Source organism: Salmo trutta, chromosome 35, assembly GCF_901001165.1.
Source record: "Salmo trutta chromosome 35, fSalTru1.1, whole genome shotgun sequence".
Taxonomy (NCBI): Eukaryota; Metazoa; Chordata; class Actinopteri; order Salmoniformes; family Salmonidae; genus Salmo; species Salmo trutta.
This window is the reverse complement of record NC_042991.1, coordinates 38,952,185-38,963,753: the sequence shown is the minus strand read 5'-3', so window position 1 is coordinate 38,963,753 and position 11,569 is coordinate 38,952,185.

The window sequence follows — 11,569 nt, the reverse complement described above, 5'->3', positions numbered from 1 at the left end:
CCCACCAAAGTGTGAGATGTATCAATATGAACGTTGTCACGAGTGTCGTGTGTGGAGGACCAATGACGCAACAGGGAAGTGTATACTCATCCTCTCTTTTTAATATATAAGAAGGAGAAACAAAATAAACACGTATACAATTAACAGAAACGACACTAACAGTTCTGTCAGGTGACAAGCACAAAACCAGAATAAAACTACCCCACAAACGACAATACAAACACACCCCTAATTATAGGACCTTCAATCAGAGGCAACGATAGACAGCTGCCTCCAACTGAAGGCCCCAACACCAATTAACTAAACATAGAAATACAAATGACTAGACAGAACATAGAAATAAACTAACATAGAACAATAACCAAAACCCTGGACTAATAAATCAAATACCCCTCTCTACATGGACACATACACACAACCACCCTGAACCACATAAAACAAATACCCCCTGCCACGTCCTGACCAAACTAAACACTAACAAATACCCCCTGCCACGTCCTGACCAAACTAAACACTAACAAATACCCCCTGCCACGTCCTGACCAAACTAAACACTAACAAATACCCCCTGCCACGTCCTGACCAAACTAAACACTAACAAATAACACCTTTACAGGTCAGAACGTGACAAACGTTTGCTTGACAGTGTTCGTAAATGTATGGAAAGCCATGACCATGTATATACACACAGTGGTGGAATAAGGGAACTGGTTATCATGCGTAGAATAGGCGTAGAATGGGCTGAAAATATAATTTTGAGAGTAATAATTAAATAATTTTTCGATTTCATTATATTTCCACTGGGAATTCATACATTATATCTTAACATGCTATATAATTTGACAACATCAGTGCATTTGTTACAATAATAATCAAAATAAAGTACCGTTTTTTTCTTAAATTAGAGGTACATGTGAAAGTGAAACCATTGTTGAAATACTATAAAAGACCATGGGAAATGGAATGAGTGTGATCTTGCTCTGTTGGAAGATTTGGCACACGCTGCATTTTGCAAGAGAACACATTTTTAGAGACATTCGGGACTTTTTTGTTCTTGCAGAAAGTACAGATTGCATATTATTTCCCAAAACCCATCTTATATGATTTTGGTGAGGATTTAAGACCTACTTTAAAAAAGACAAACGTGTCATATAGTTCACTACGTGTCATTCCGGTGCTGTCCACCCTTTGGTTCTTAGTAGAGGGAGCTTGCTGATCGGGCATCTCTCAGCCCTCAACGAGCCAATGTTTAGGATGCAATCATCAGCAAAACGATCTGTAACATAAAATGTCCATACTCCATGACACAACAGGTTGACGTCAACAGCGGTTTTAAATATCAATGGGTTCCAAATACGAACGGAGCAATAGACGGCCCCCACACGGCCCTGTGGTCCCGCGTGGCTCAGTTGGTAGAGTATGGTGTTTGCAACGCCAGGGTTTTGGGTTCGATTCCCACGGGGGACCAGTACGGAAAAAATTTATGAAATGTATGCATTCACTACTGTAAGTCGCTCTGGATAAGAGCGTCTTCTAAACGACTAAAATGTAAATCTGAAAACATCATCCTAAAACAAGTTCAACTATGTGAACAGGAAATGTTTCCGTTCCTAATGTGAGGGTGAGGCATCCGTGCAGACGCATCTACCCTCTGTTGGTGGTTTAGACCCCAGGCCATGAAGGATTACATCCAAGAGGCGCTCTAACAAGGTTTCATCTGAAACGTCCACCTCTCCTGCGTCGCCTGGTTTCTTCGTGGCCAAGAAGGATGGACGGTTACATCCATATATTGATTACCGAGGACTCAATGAAATCCCCATTTTCACCACGAAGTACCATTATCTTCTCCCGTTGGTGCCGGCAGCCATCGAACAGCTCCGCGGGGCCCGGTTCTTTACCAAACTGGACCTGCGAAGTGCATACAATCTCATCCACATCCGGGAGGGGGATGAGTGGAAGACTTCGTTTAGCACGATGTCAGGTCACTACGAGTACTTGGTGAAGCCATTTGGTTTAGCCAGTGCTCCCTCAATGTTCCAGACATTCGTTAACGAGGTTTTCGGGGACATGCTCGGACGCCAGGTGGTCGTGTATATCGATGACATCCTGGTCTACTTGGCTACCCTGGAGGATCACGTCACTCAGGTTCATCAAGGCAGAGAAGTGCCAATTTCATCAGAAGGCTGTTTCCTTCTTAGGCTACAAAATCAGCCCGCAGGGAGTGAGGATGGGCAACAAGAAGGTAGATGTGGCCATTCCCAACCACCATAAAAGGGGTTACAACAGTTTTTTGGGGTTTGCCAACTTCTACCGCCGTTTCATCAGGAACTTCAGCACCGTCGTCGCCCCTCTCACCTCTCTCCTCAAGGGTGGTCCCTGCCTGTGGGTTGGTGTGGAGCCGGGCAGCTGACGAGGTATTCCGTTGATGGTATGTAGCTTCTTCAGGCTGTTAAATCACTTCAGGTGAACCGGGTTGCCGATGGCCACTCACTTTAGGCGCCACTCGTTGCCTTTGCCCCCCTCCTTGATGTGGGCCACCAGCTGGTACTTCTGCACATGCTTGTCGGTCTTGCAGTGCAGCTGGAAGTTGGCCTTCAGCTGTGTGGTGTTACTCCTCTTCGGGCAGGCTGCGCTCAGCACCCTTGTGCATGCCCAGCACGTCCAGGTTGTCGGTGGTGAAGCGGTTGCACACGGCACACTGGAACAGCTTTCACTTCCGCCCCATTGCTCAAAGACCCAGATCCCTACTTGGATTTCTGCATAAATTGGTCATAAAATTGTATCTGATCTTCATATAAGTCACAACAATAGACAAACACAGACTGCTTAAACTAATAACACACAAACAATTGTTCATGACTTTATTGAACACACCGTGTAAACATTCACAGTGTAGGTTAGAAAAAGTATGTGAACCCTTGGATTTAATAACTGGTTGACCCTCCTTTGGCAGCAATAACCTCAACCAAATGTTTTCTGTAGTTGCAGATCAGACCTGCAAAACGGTCTGGAGGAATTTTGGACCATTCCTCTTTACAAAACTGTTTCAGTTCAGCAATATTCTTGGGATGTCTGGTGTGAACCGCTCTCTTGAGGTCATGCCACAGCATCTCAATCGGATTGAGGTCAGGACTGACTGGGCCACTCCAGAAGGCGTATTTTCATCTGTTCAAGCCATTCTGTTGTTGATTTACTTCTGCCTTTTGAGTTGCTGTCCTGTTGCATCATCTAACTTCTGTTGAGCTTCAATTGGCAGACAGACGGCCTTACATTCTCCTGCAAAATGTTTTGATAAACTTGGGAATTCATTTTTCCGTCGATGATAGCAAGCTGTCCAGGCCCTGAGGCAGCAAAGCAACCCCAAAACATGATGCTCCCTCCACCATAGTTCACAGTTGGGTTGAGGTTTTGATGTTGGTGTGCTGTGCCTTTTTTCTCCACACACAGTGTTGTGTGTTCCTTCCTTCCAAACAACACAACTTTGTATCTTTGTAACAACACAATATCTGTCCACAGAATATTTTGCCATGTGCGCTGTGGAACATCCAGGTGCTCTGTTGCGAACTTCAGACACGCAGCAATGTTTTTTTTGGACAGCAGTGGCTTCTTCCATGGTGTCCTCCCATGAACACTATTCTTGTTTAGTGTTTTACGTATCGTAGACTCGTCCACAGAGATGTTAGCATCCTCCAAAGATTTCTGTAAGTCTTTAGCTGACACTCTAGGATTCTTCTTAACCCCATTGAGCATTCTGCACTGTGCTCTTGCAGTCATCTTTGGAGGACGGCCAATCCTAGGGAGAGTAGTAACAGTGTTGACATTTTTCCATTTATAGACAATTTGTCTTACCGTGGACTAACTTTTAGAGATACTTACAGTAATACTTTACAGCTTTATGCAAGGCAACAATTCTTAATCTTAGGTCTTCAGAGATCTCTTTTGTTCGAGGCATGGTTCACATTAGGCAATGCTTCATGTGAATAGCAAACTCAAATTTTGTGAGTGTTTTTTATGGGGCAGGGCATCTCAAACAGAAATCTCCAATCTCGTCTCATTGATTCGACTCCAGGTTAGTTGACTCCTGACTCCAATTAGCTTTTGGAGAACTCATTAGCCTAGGGGTTCACATACTTTTTCCAACCTGCACTGTGAATGTTTAAATGATGTATTCAATATAGACAACAAAAATACAATAATATGTGCATTATTAGTTTAAGCGGACTGTGTTTGTCTATTGTTGTGACTTAGATGAAGATCTGATCAAATTTTATTTCAAATTTATGCCGAAATCCAGGTAATTCCAAAGGGTTCACATACTTTGTTTTGCCACTGTAGGCTTCATTTATTTATCAGGAAACTTTTGCCAGCCGCACGGGTTTACATTTTGTATGGCCTGCGTATGGTCTAATGAACAAAAGCCAGAATTAATGTAAGAATGAACTGATAATTAACTGAATTATTTAAAACAAATAGGCCTACCTGCTTGCACTATCCGTCTATCGTGTTGTTGTCCTTCCAAACTGGGGATTTCACTCACGCAGCTACATGAACAAAAGTATTTGGATACCTGCTGGGAAGGCTTTCCACTAGATGTTGGAACATTGCTGCGTGGACTTGCTTCCATTCAGCCACAAGAGCAATAGTGAAGTTGGGCACTGATGTTTGGCGATTAGGCCTGGCTCGCAGTCGGCGTTCCAATTCATCCCAAAGGTGTTCGATGGGGTTGAGGTCAAGGCTCTGTAAAGGCCAGTCAAGTTCTTCCACTCCGATCTCATCAAACCATTTCTGTATGGACCTCGGTTTGTGCACGGGGGCATTGTCATGCTGAAACAAGAAAGGACCTTCCCCAAACTGTTGCCACAAAGTTGGAAGAACAGAAATATCTAGAATGTCATTTTATGCTGTAGCATTAAGATTTCCCTTCACTGGAACTAAGAGACCTATCCCAAACCATGAAATTCAGCCCCAGACCAATATTCCTCCTCCACCAAACTTTACAGTTGGCACTATGCATTCAGGCAGGAAGCGTTCTCCTGGCATCCGCCAAACCCAGATTAATCAGTCAGACAGCCAGAGAACGCATTTCCACTGCTCCAGAGTCCAATGTCGACGAGTTTTACACCACTCCAGCTGATGCTTGGTATTGCACATGGTAATCTTAGGCTTGTGTGAGGCTACTCGGCCATGGAAACCCATTTCATGAAGCTCCCGACAGACAGTTCTTGTGCTGACGTTGCTTCCAGAGGCAGTTTGGAACTCGGTAGTGAGTGTTGCAACTGAGGACAGACAATTTTTACCCACTACGCGCTTCAGCACTCGGCTGTCCCATTCTGTGAGCTTGTGTGGCCTATCACTTCGCGGCTGAGCTGTTGTTGCTCCTAGATGTTTCCGCTTCACAATAACAGCACTTACAATTGACCGGGGGGTGGCTCTAGCAGGGCATAAATTTGAACAACTGACTTGTTGGAACGGTGGCATCCTATGACGATGCCACGTTAAACGTCACTGAGCTCTTTAGTAAGGCCATTCTACTGCCGATGTTTGTCTATGGAGATTGCATGGCTGTGTGCTCAATTTTACACAACTGCCAGCAACGGGTGTGGCTGAAAAAGCCGAATATATGGTGTGAATATAGTGTATATGCAGTGTATTTCCACAATGGTATTGTAGCCTATTTCCTGATCATGAACGTGCTTTTTATGTCTCTGGTTAGGCCGACATTAGGCCGACGCTAGACATTTTTGCGTGAGCTAGGCTATCCAGGGAATGTAAGATTGGCAACGTGCTGTATTCTCACATGGGGAGAGGGAACATAAGGTCTACGCATGGACAAATTAGAAGGTTTTAAAATCAAACGAATACAGGACCGTTTCTGGTTCCAAACACTCAATGCGTGGCTAGTAGAATTATCCAAGGAAGAGGAGCTCACCCCACTCCACCAGGTAGAGGGACTCACCCCACACCACTAAGTAGAGGGACTCACCCCACACCACTAAGTAGAGGGACTCACCCCACACCACTAAGTAGAGGGACTCACCCCACACCACTAAGTAGAGGGACTCACCCCACACCACTAGGGAGAGGGACTCACCCCACACCACTAGGAAGAGGGACCACTAGGTAGAGGGACTCACCCCACACCACTAGGTAGAGGGACTCACCCCACACCACTAGGTAGAGGAGCTCACCCCACACCACTAGGTAGAGGGGCTCACCCAACACCACTAGGTAGAGGGACTCACCCCACACCACTAGGAAGAGGGACTCACCCCACACCACTAGGAAGAGGGACTCACCCCACACCACTAGGTAGAGGAGCTCACCCCACACCACTCCACCACTAGGTAGAGGGACTCACCCCACACCACTCCACCACTAGGTAGAGGGACTCACCCCACACCACTAGGTAGAGGGACTCACCCCACACCACTAGGTAGAGGGACTCACCCCACACCACTAGGAAGAGGGACTCACCCCACACCACTAGGAAGAGGGACCACTAGGTAGAGGGACTCACCCCACACCACTAGGTAGAGGGACTCACCCCACACCACTAGGTAGAGGGACCACTAGGTAGAGGGACTCACCCCACACCACTAGGGAGAGGGACTCACCCAACACCACTAGGTAGAGGGACTCACCCCACACCACTAGGTAGAGAGCCTCACCCCACACCACTAGGTAGAGGGACTCACCCCACACCACTAGATAGAGGGACTCACCCCACACCACTAGGTAGAGGAGCTCACCCCACACCACTAGATAGAGGGACTCACCCCACACCACTAGGGAGAGGGACTCACCCCACACCACTAGGTAGAGGGACTCACCCCACACCACTCCACCACTAGGTAGAGGGACTCACCCAACACCACTAGGGAGAGGGACTCACCCCACACCACTAGATAGAGGGACTCACCCCACACCACTAGGTAGAGGGACTCACCCCACACCACTAGGTAGAGGGACTCACCCCACACCACTAGGTAGAGGGACTCACCCCACACCACTAGGTAGAGGGACTCACCCAACACCACTAGGTAGAGGGACTCACCCCACACCACTAGGTAGAGGGACTCACCCAACACCACTAGGTAGAGGGACTCACCCCACACCACTAGATAGAGGGACTCACCCCACACCACTAGGGAGAGGGACTCACCCCACACCACTAGATAGAGGGACTCACCCCACACCACTAGGTAGAGGGACTCACCCCACACCACTAGGAAGAGGGACTCACCCCACACCACTAGGTAGAGGGACTCACCCCACACCACTAGGTAGAGGGACTCACCCCACACCACTAGGTAGAGGGACTCACCCCACACCACTAGATAGAGGGACTCACCCCACACCACTAGGTAGAGGGACTCACCCAACACCACTATGTAGAGGGACTCACCCCACACCACTAGATAGAGGGACTCACCCCACACCACTAGATAGAGGGACTCACCCCACACCACTAGGTAGAGGAGCTCACCCCACACCACTCCACCACTAGGTAGAGGAGCTCACCCCACACCACTAGATAGAGGGACTCACCCCACACCACTAGGTAGGGGAATCACTACATTTTAGGTGGTTGTAGAATTTAACGTCTCTTTTCTGGATTTTGATAATTTGTTCACTGTACATTGTACACTGAGGATATTTTTGCAGAATTCTGCATGCAGAGTTTCAATTTGGTTTTTGTCCCATTTTGTGAAATCCCACAGCCAAAAGGGCAATGGGTTCTATAATTGATTCAATTATTTTTTAGCCAGATCCTAAGCGGTATGTCAAATTTTATGTTCCTTTTGATGCCTTGTCTCAGCTCGTTCACAGCTTTGTGGAAGTTACCTGTGGTGCTGATGTTTAGGCCGAGATATGTATAGTTTTTTGTGTGCTCTAGGGCAACGGTGTCTAGATAGAATTTGTATTTGTGGTTCTGGTGACTGGACCTTTTTTGGAGCAAAATTATTTTTGTCTTACTGAGATTTTACTGTCAGGGCCCAGGTCTGACAGAATCTGTGCAGAAGATGTAGGTGCTGCTGTAGGCCCTCCTTGATTGGTGACAGAAGCACCAGATCATCAGCAAACAGTAGACATTTGACTTCAGATTCTCGTTGGGTCAGGCCGGGTTCTGTAGACTGTTTAACTTCTCTAGGGTAGGGGGCAGTATTTTCACGGCCAGATGAAAAATGTACCCAAATAAAACGGCCTACTACTCGGGCCCAGGAACTAGAATATGCATATTATTAGATTTGGATAGAAAACACTCTGACGTTTCTAAAACTGTTTGAATGATGTATGTGAGTATAACAGAACTCATATGGCAGGCAAAAACCTGAGAAAAATCTAACCAGGAAGTAGGAAATCGGGTGCTTGTAGTCCTTTCAAGTCATTTCCTATCCAACACACAGTGACTTAGGGTTCATTTTGCACTTCCTAAGGCTTCCACTAGATGTCAACAGTCTATAGAAAGTTGTTTGAGGCGTCTATGGTGAACAGAGAGAGAACAAAGGAAGTTGGAAGTTGTTGACTCAGGAAAGCACATGAGTTAATTTGCGCGCATTCACGTGAGGAGGTAGCTGTGTTCCAAAACATTTTTCAAGACATTGGAATCGTTCGGTTGGAATATTATTGAAGTTTTAAGTTAAAAAGGCCTTAAAGATTGATGCTATACAACGTTTGACATGTTTCAACAAACATAAATATAACTTTTCTTTTACTTTTCGTGGTGACATTTTGGCCGTGCTTCCTACATTTGGAGTAGCGTTCTGAACGCGCAAACAACAAGGAGGTATTTGGACATAAATTATGGACTTTATCGAACAAAACAACATTTATTGTGGACCTGAGATTCCTGGAAGTGCCTTCTGATGAAGATCATCAAAGGTAAGTGAATATTTATAATGCTATTTATGATTTTAGATGACTCCAAAATGGTGGGTATCTGTATTGCCTGGTGTATGTTTCTGAGCGCCGTACTCAGATTATTGCAAAGTGTGCTTTCCCCGTGAAGCTTTTTTGAAATCTGTCACATCGGTTGCATAAAGGAGATGGTCATCTAAAATTCTTTGAATAACAGTTTAATATTTTATCAACGTTTATGATCAGTATTTTTGTAAATTGTTGTGTAAATTGTTGTGATTCACCGGCACTATTGGAGGCAAAATATTTTCTGAACATCACGCGCCAATATAAAATGCTGTTTTTGGATATAAATATGAACTTTATCGAACCAAACATACATGTATTGTCTAACATTGAGTCCTAGGAGTGTCATCTGATGAAGATCGTCAAAGGTTAGTGCTTCATTTTAGCTGAATTTCTGGTATTTGTGACTCCTCTCCTGCTTGGAAAATGGCTGTGTGGTTTTTCTTGTGTTGTACCTGTCCTAACATAATCTAACTTTATGCTTTCGCCGGAAAGCCTTTTTGAAATCGGACAATGTGGTTGGATTAAGGACAAGTGTACCTTTAAAATGGTGTAAAATAGTCGTATGTTTGATAACTTTGAATTATGACATTTTGTTGTTTTGAATTTGGCGCTCTGATTTTTCACTGGCTGGTTAGCAGTACCCACAGCTTTTTTTCAAAGTTAGGGAGGAAGAGGACAGAGTTTTAGTTTCTTGAGATTTTGATCGGTGTGGTGTGTGTGTGATAGCTTCGCAATCTAGCGAGGAGGAGACACTGTCGTTATGCCATGGTTTTTCCTGAGATTGGAGAAAAGGTGGAGGAGGTTCTGCTCACGGTCAGCAAACAAGTAGGACCTGAATTTATACATTCCGGCATTCAGAATGACCAAAGCAGTGGTTATGTTCATGAAAAGAGTACATTTGGTGGGCAGGCTGATTGCTAGTGGAATATTTGTAAGGGATGTGTTGGTGCCAATTTGTCCTCTTTCAACTTCTTTGACTAGGGTGGTAGTTGCGAATCTGCCTCCATTTATTACGGATGATCAAATCCGGAAAGAGCTGAGTCGGTTTGGTAAGTTTGCTAGAGGTTTTTGTGTACTGTCAGCAGGTTTTCAGTCAGATGCCGTTAAGAATGTTGTTTAGTTCCGGAGGCAAGTGTTCATGTTTCTTAATAACAATGAGCAACAGTTAGATGTGTATTTTAAAGTGAGGTATGGGGGTGAGCTCTACGTGGGGTTTGCCAGCACAGATAGTCTACGGTCCTTTGAGTGTGGGGATTTAGGGCATAAGAGCTTTGCGTTACCCACATAAAGGCTGTAGACAAGGTGAGTGTACAAGCGCCAGTGAGGGAAATCGAGGTCAATTTGCAGAGGACCATGAGCACGCAGGCAGCAGAGGCTGGGCCTAGTCATCCTAGAGATGGTGGTGTAGATGAGGCTGGGTCTAGTCAGGTTGTAGATGGTGGTGTAGATGAGGCTGGGTCTAGTCAGGTTTTGGATGGGGTGTAGATGAGCCTGGGTCTAGTCAGGTTATGGATGGTGGTGTAGATGAGGCTGGGTCTAGTCAGGTTATAGATGGTGGTGTAGATGAGGCTGGGTCTAGTCAGGTTATAGATGGTGGTGTAGATGAGGCTGGGTCTAGTCAGGTTGTAGATGGTGGTGGTGTAGATGAGGCTGGGTCTAGTCAGGTTATAGATGGTGGTGTAGATGAGGCTGGGTCTAGTCAGGTTATAGATGGTGGTGTAGATGAGGCTGGGTCTAGTCAGGTTATAGATGGTGGTGTAGATGAGGCTGGGTCTAGTCAGGTTATAGATGGTGGTGGTGTAGATGAGGCTGGGTCTAGTCAGGTTATAGATGGTGGTGTAGATGAGGCTGGGTCTAGTCAGGTTATAGATGGTGGTGGTGTAGATGAGGCTGGGTCTAGTCAGGTTATGGATGGTGGTGTAGATGAGGCTGGGTCTAGTCAGGTTATAGATGGTGGTGTAGATGAGGCTGGGTCTAGTCAGGTTATGCTAGTGGATGAGGAGAGTATAGTGGGGAAGGGTCAGTGACTAGGGGGGTGTAGGAGGGTGTCAAGCGGAAGAGGAAAAAGGGGGAGAAGAAAGGAGGTGGGAGGGGAGAGGGGAGAGGCTGGTGTGTGCCAGGTGCTGAGGGGGAGGCCCCGACTAGAGAGAAAGAGCAGGTGGTCCGGATGGGAGATGGACATGAGGAGGAGGAAGGTGAGTCTGAGGAAGAGGACGATGTGGCTTTCTTTTCAGACTCCTCCTCAATCGGTCCAAAGTTGACTGTCAGTCAGGCAGAGGGGTCAAAGTACACGGTGAGGGAACTGTCAAGGCTCCTGAATGCGACAAAAGTGAAAAAGGTTCATCTTGAAGCTTTTTTGTTTTGCGTTCCGGAAACGTTTGAAAGATCAGTACAACACGCTATGACAAATGAGGGGCATGGTGTCCTCTCACCCAGGAAATGTTTTAGGTTGAGGAAGTGAGTCACAACTGTTTACATTAATAGTTTTTTTTCTGGCACTGGGGCATTTTGAGCTTTGCTATTGGTCTCTTTCTTGGCCGGCTTTTCTCCCACTTCTTATGGAGACTCTTCGGGGTAGGCTCGCTTAAGTTAAATGGCACCAGAGATGCGGGAAAGAGGAGTCTGTTGGGTGAATATGTAA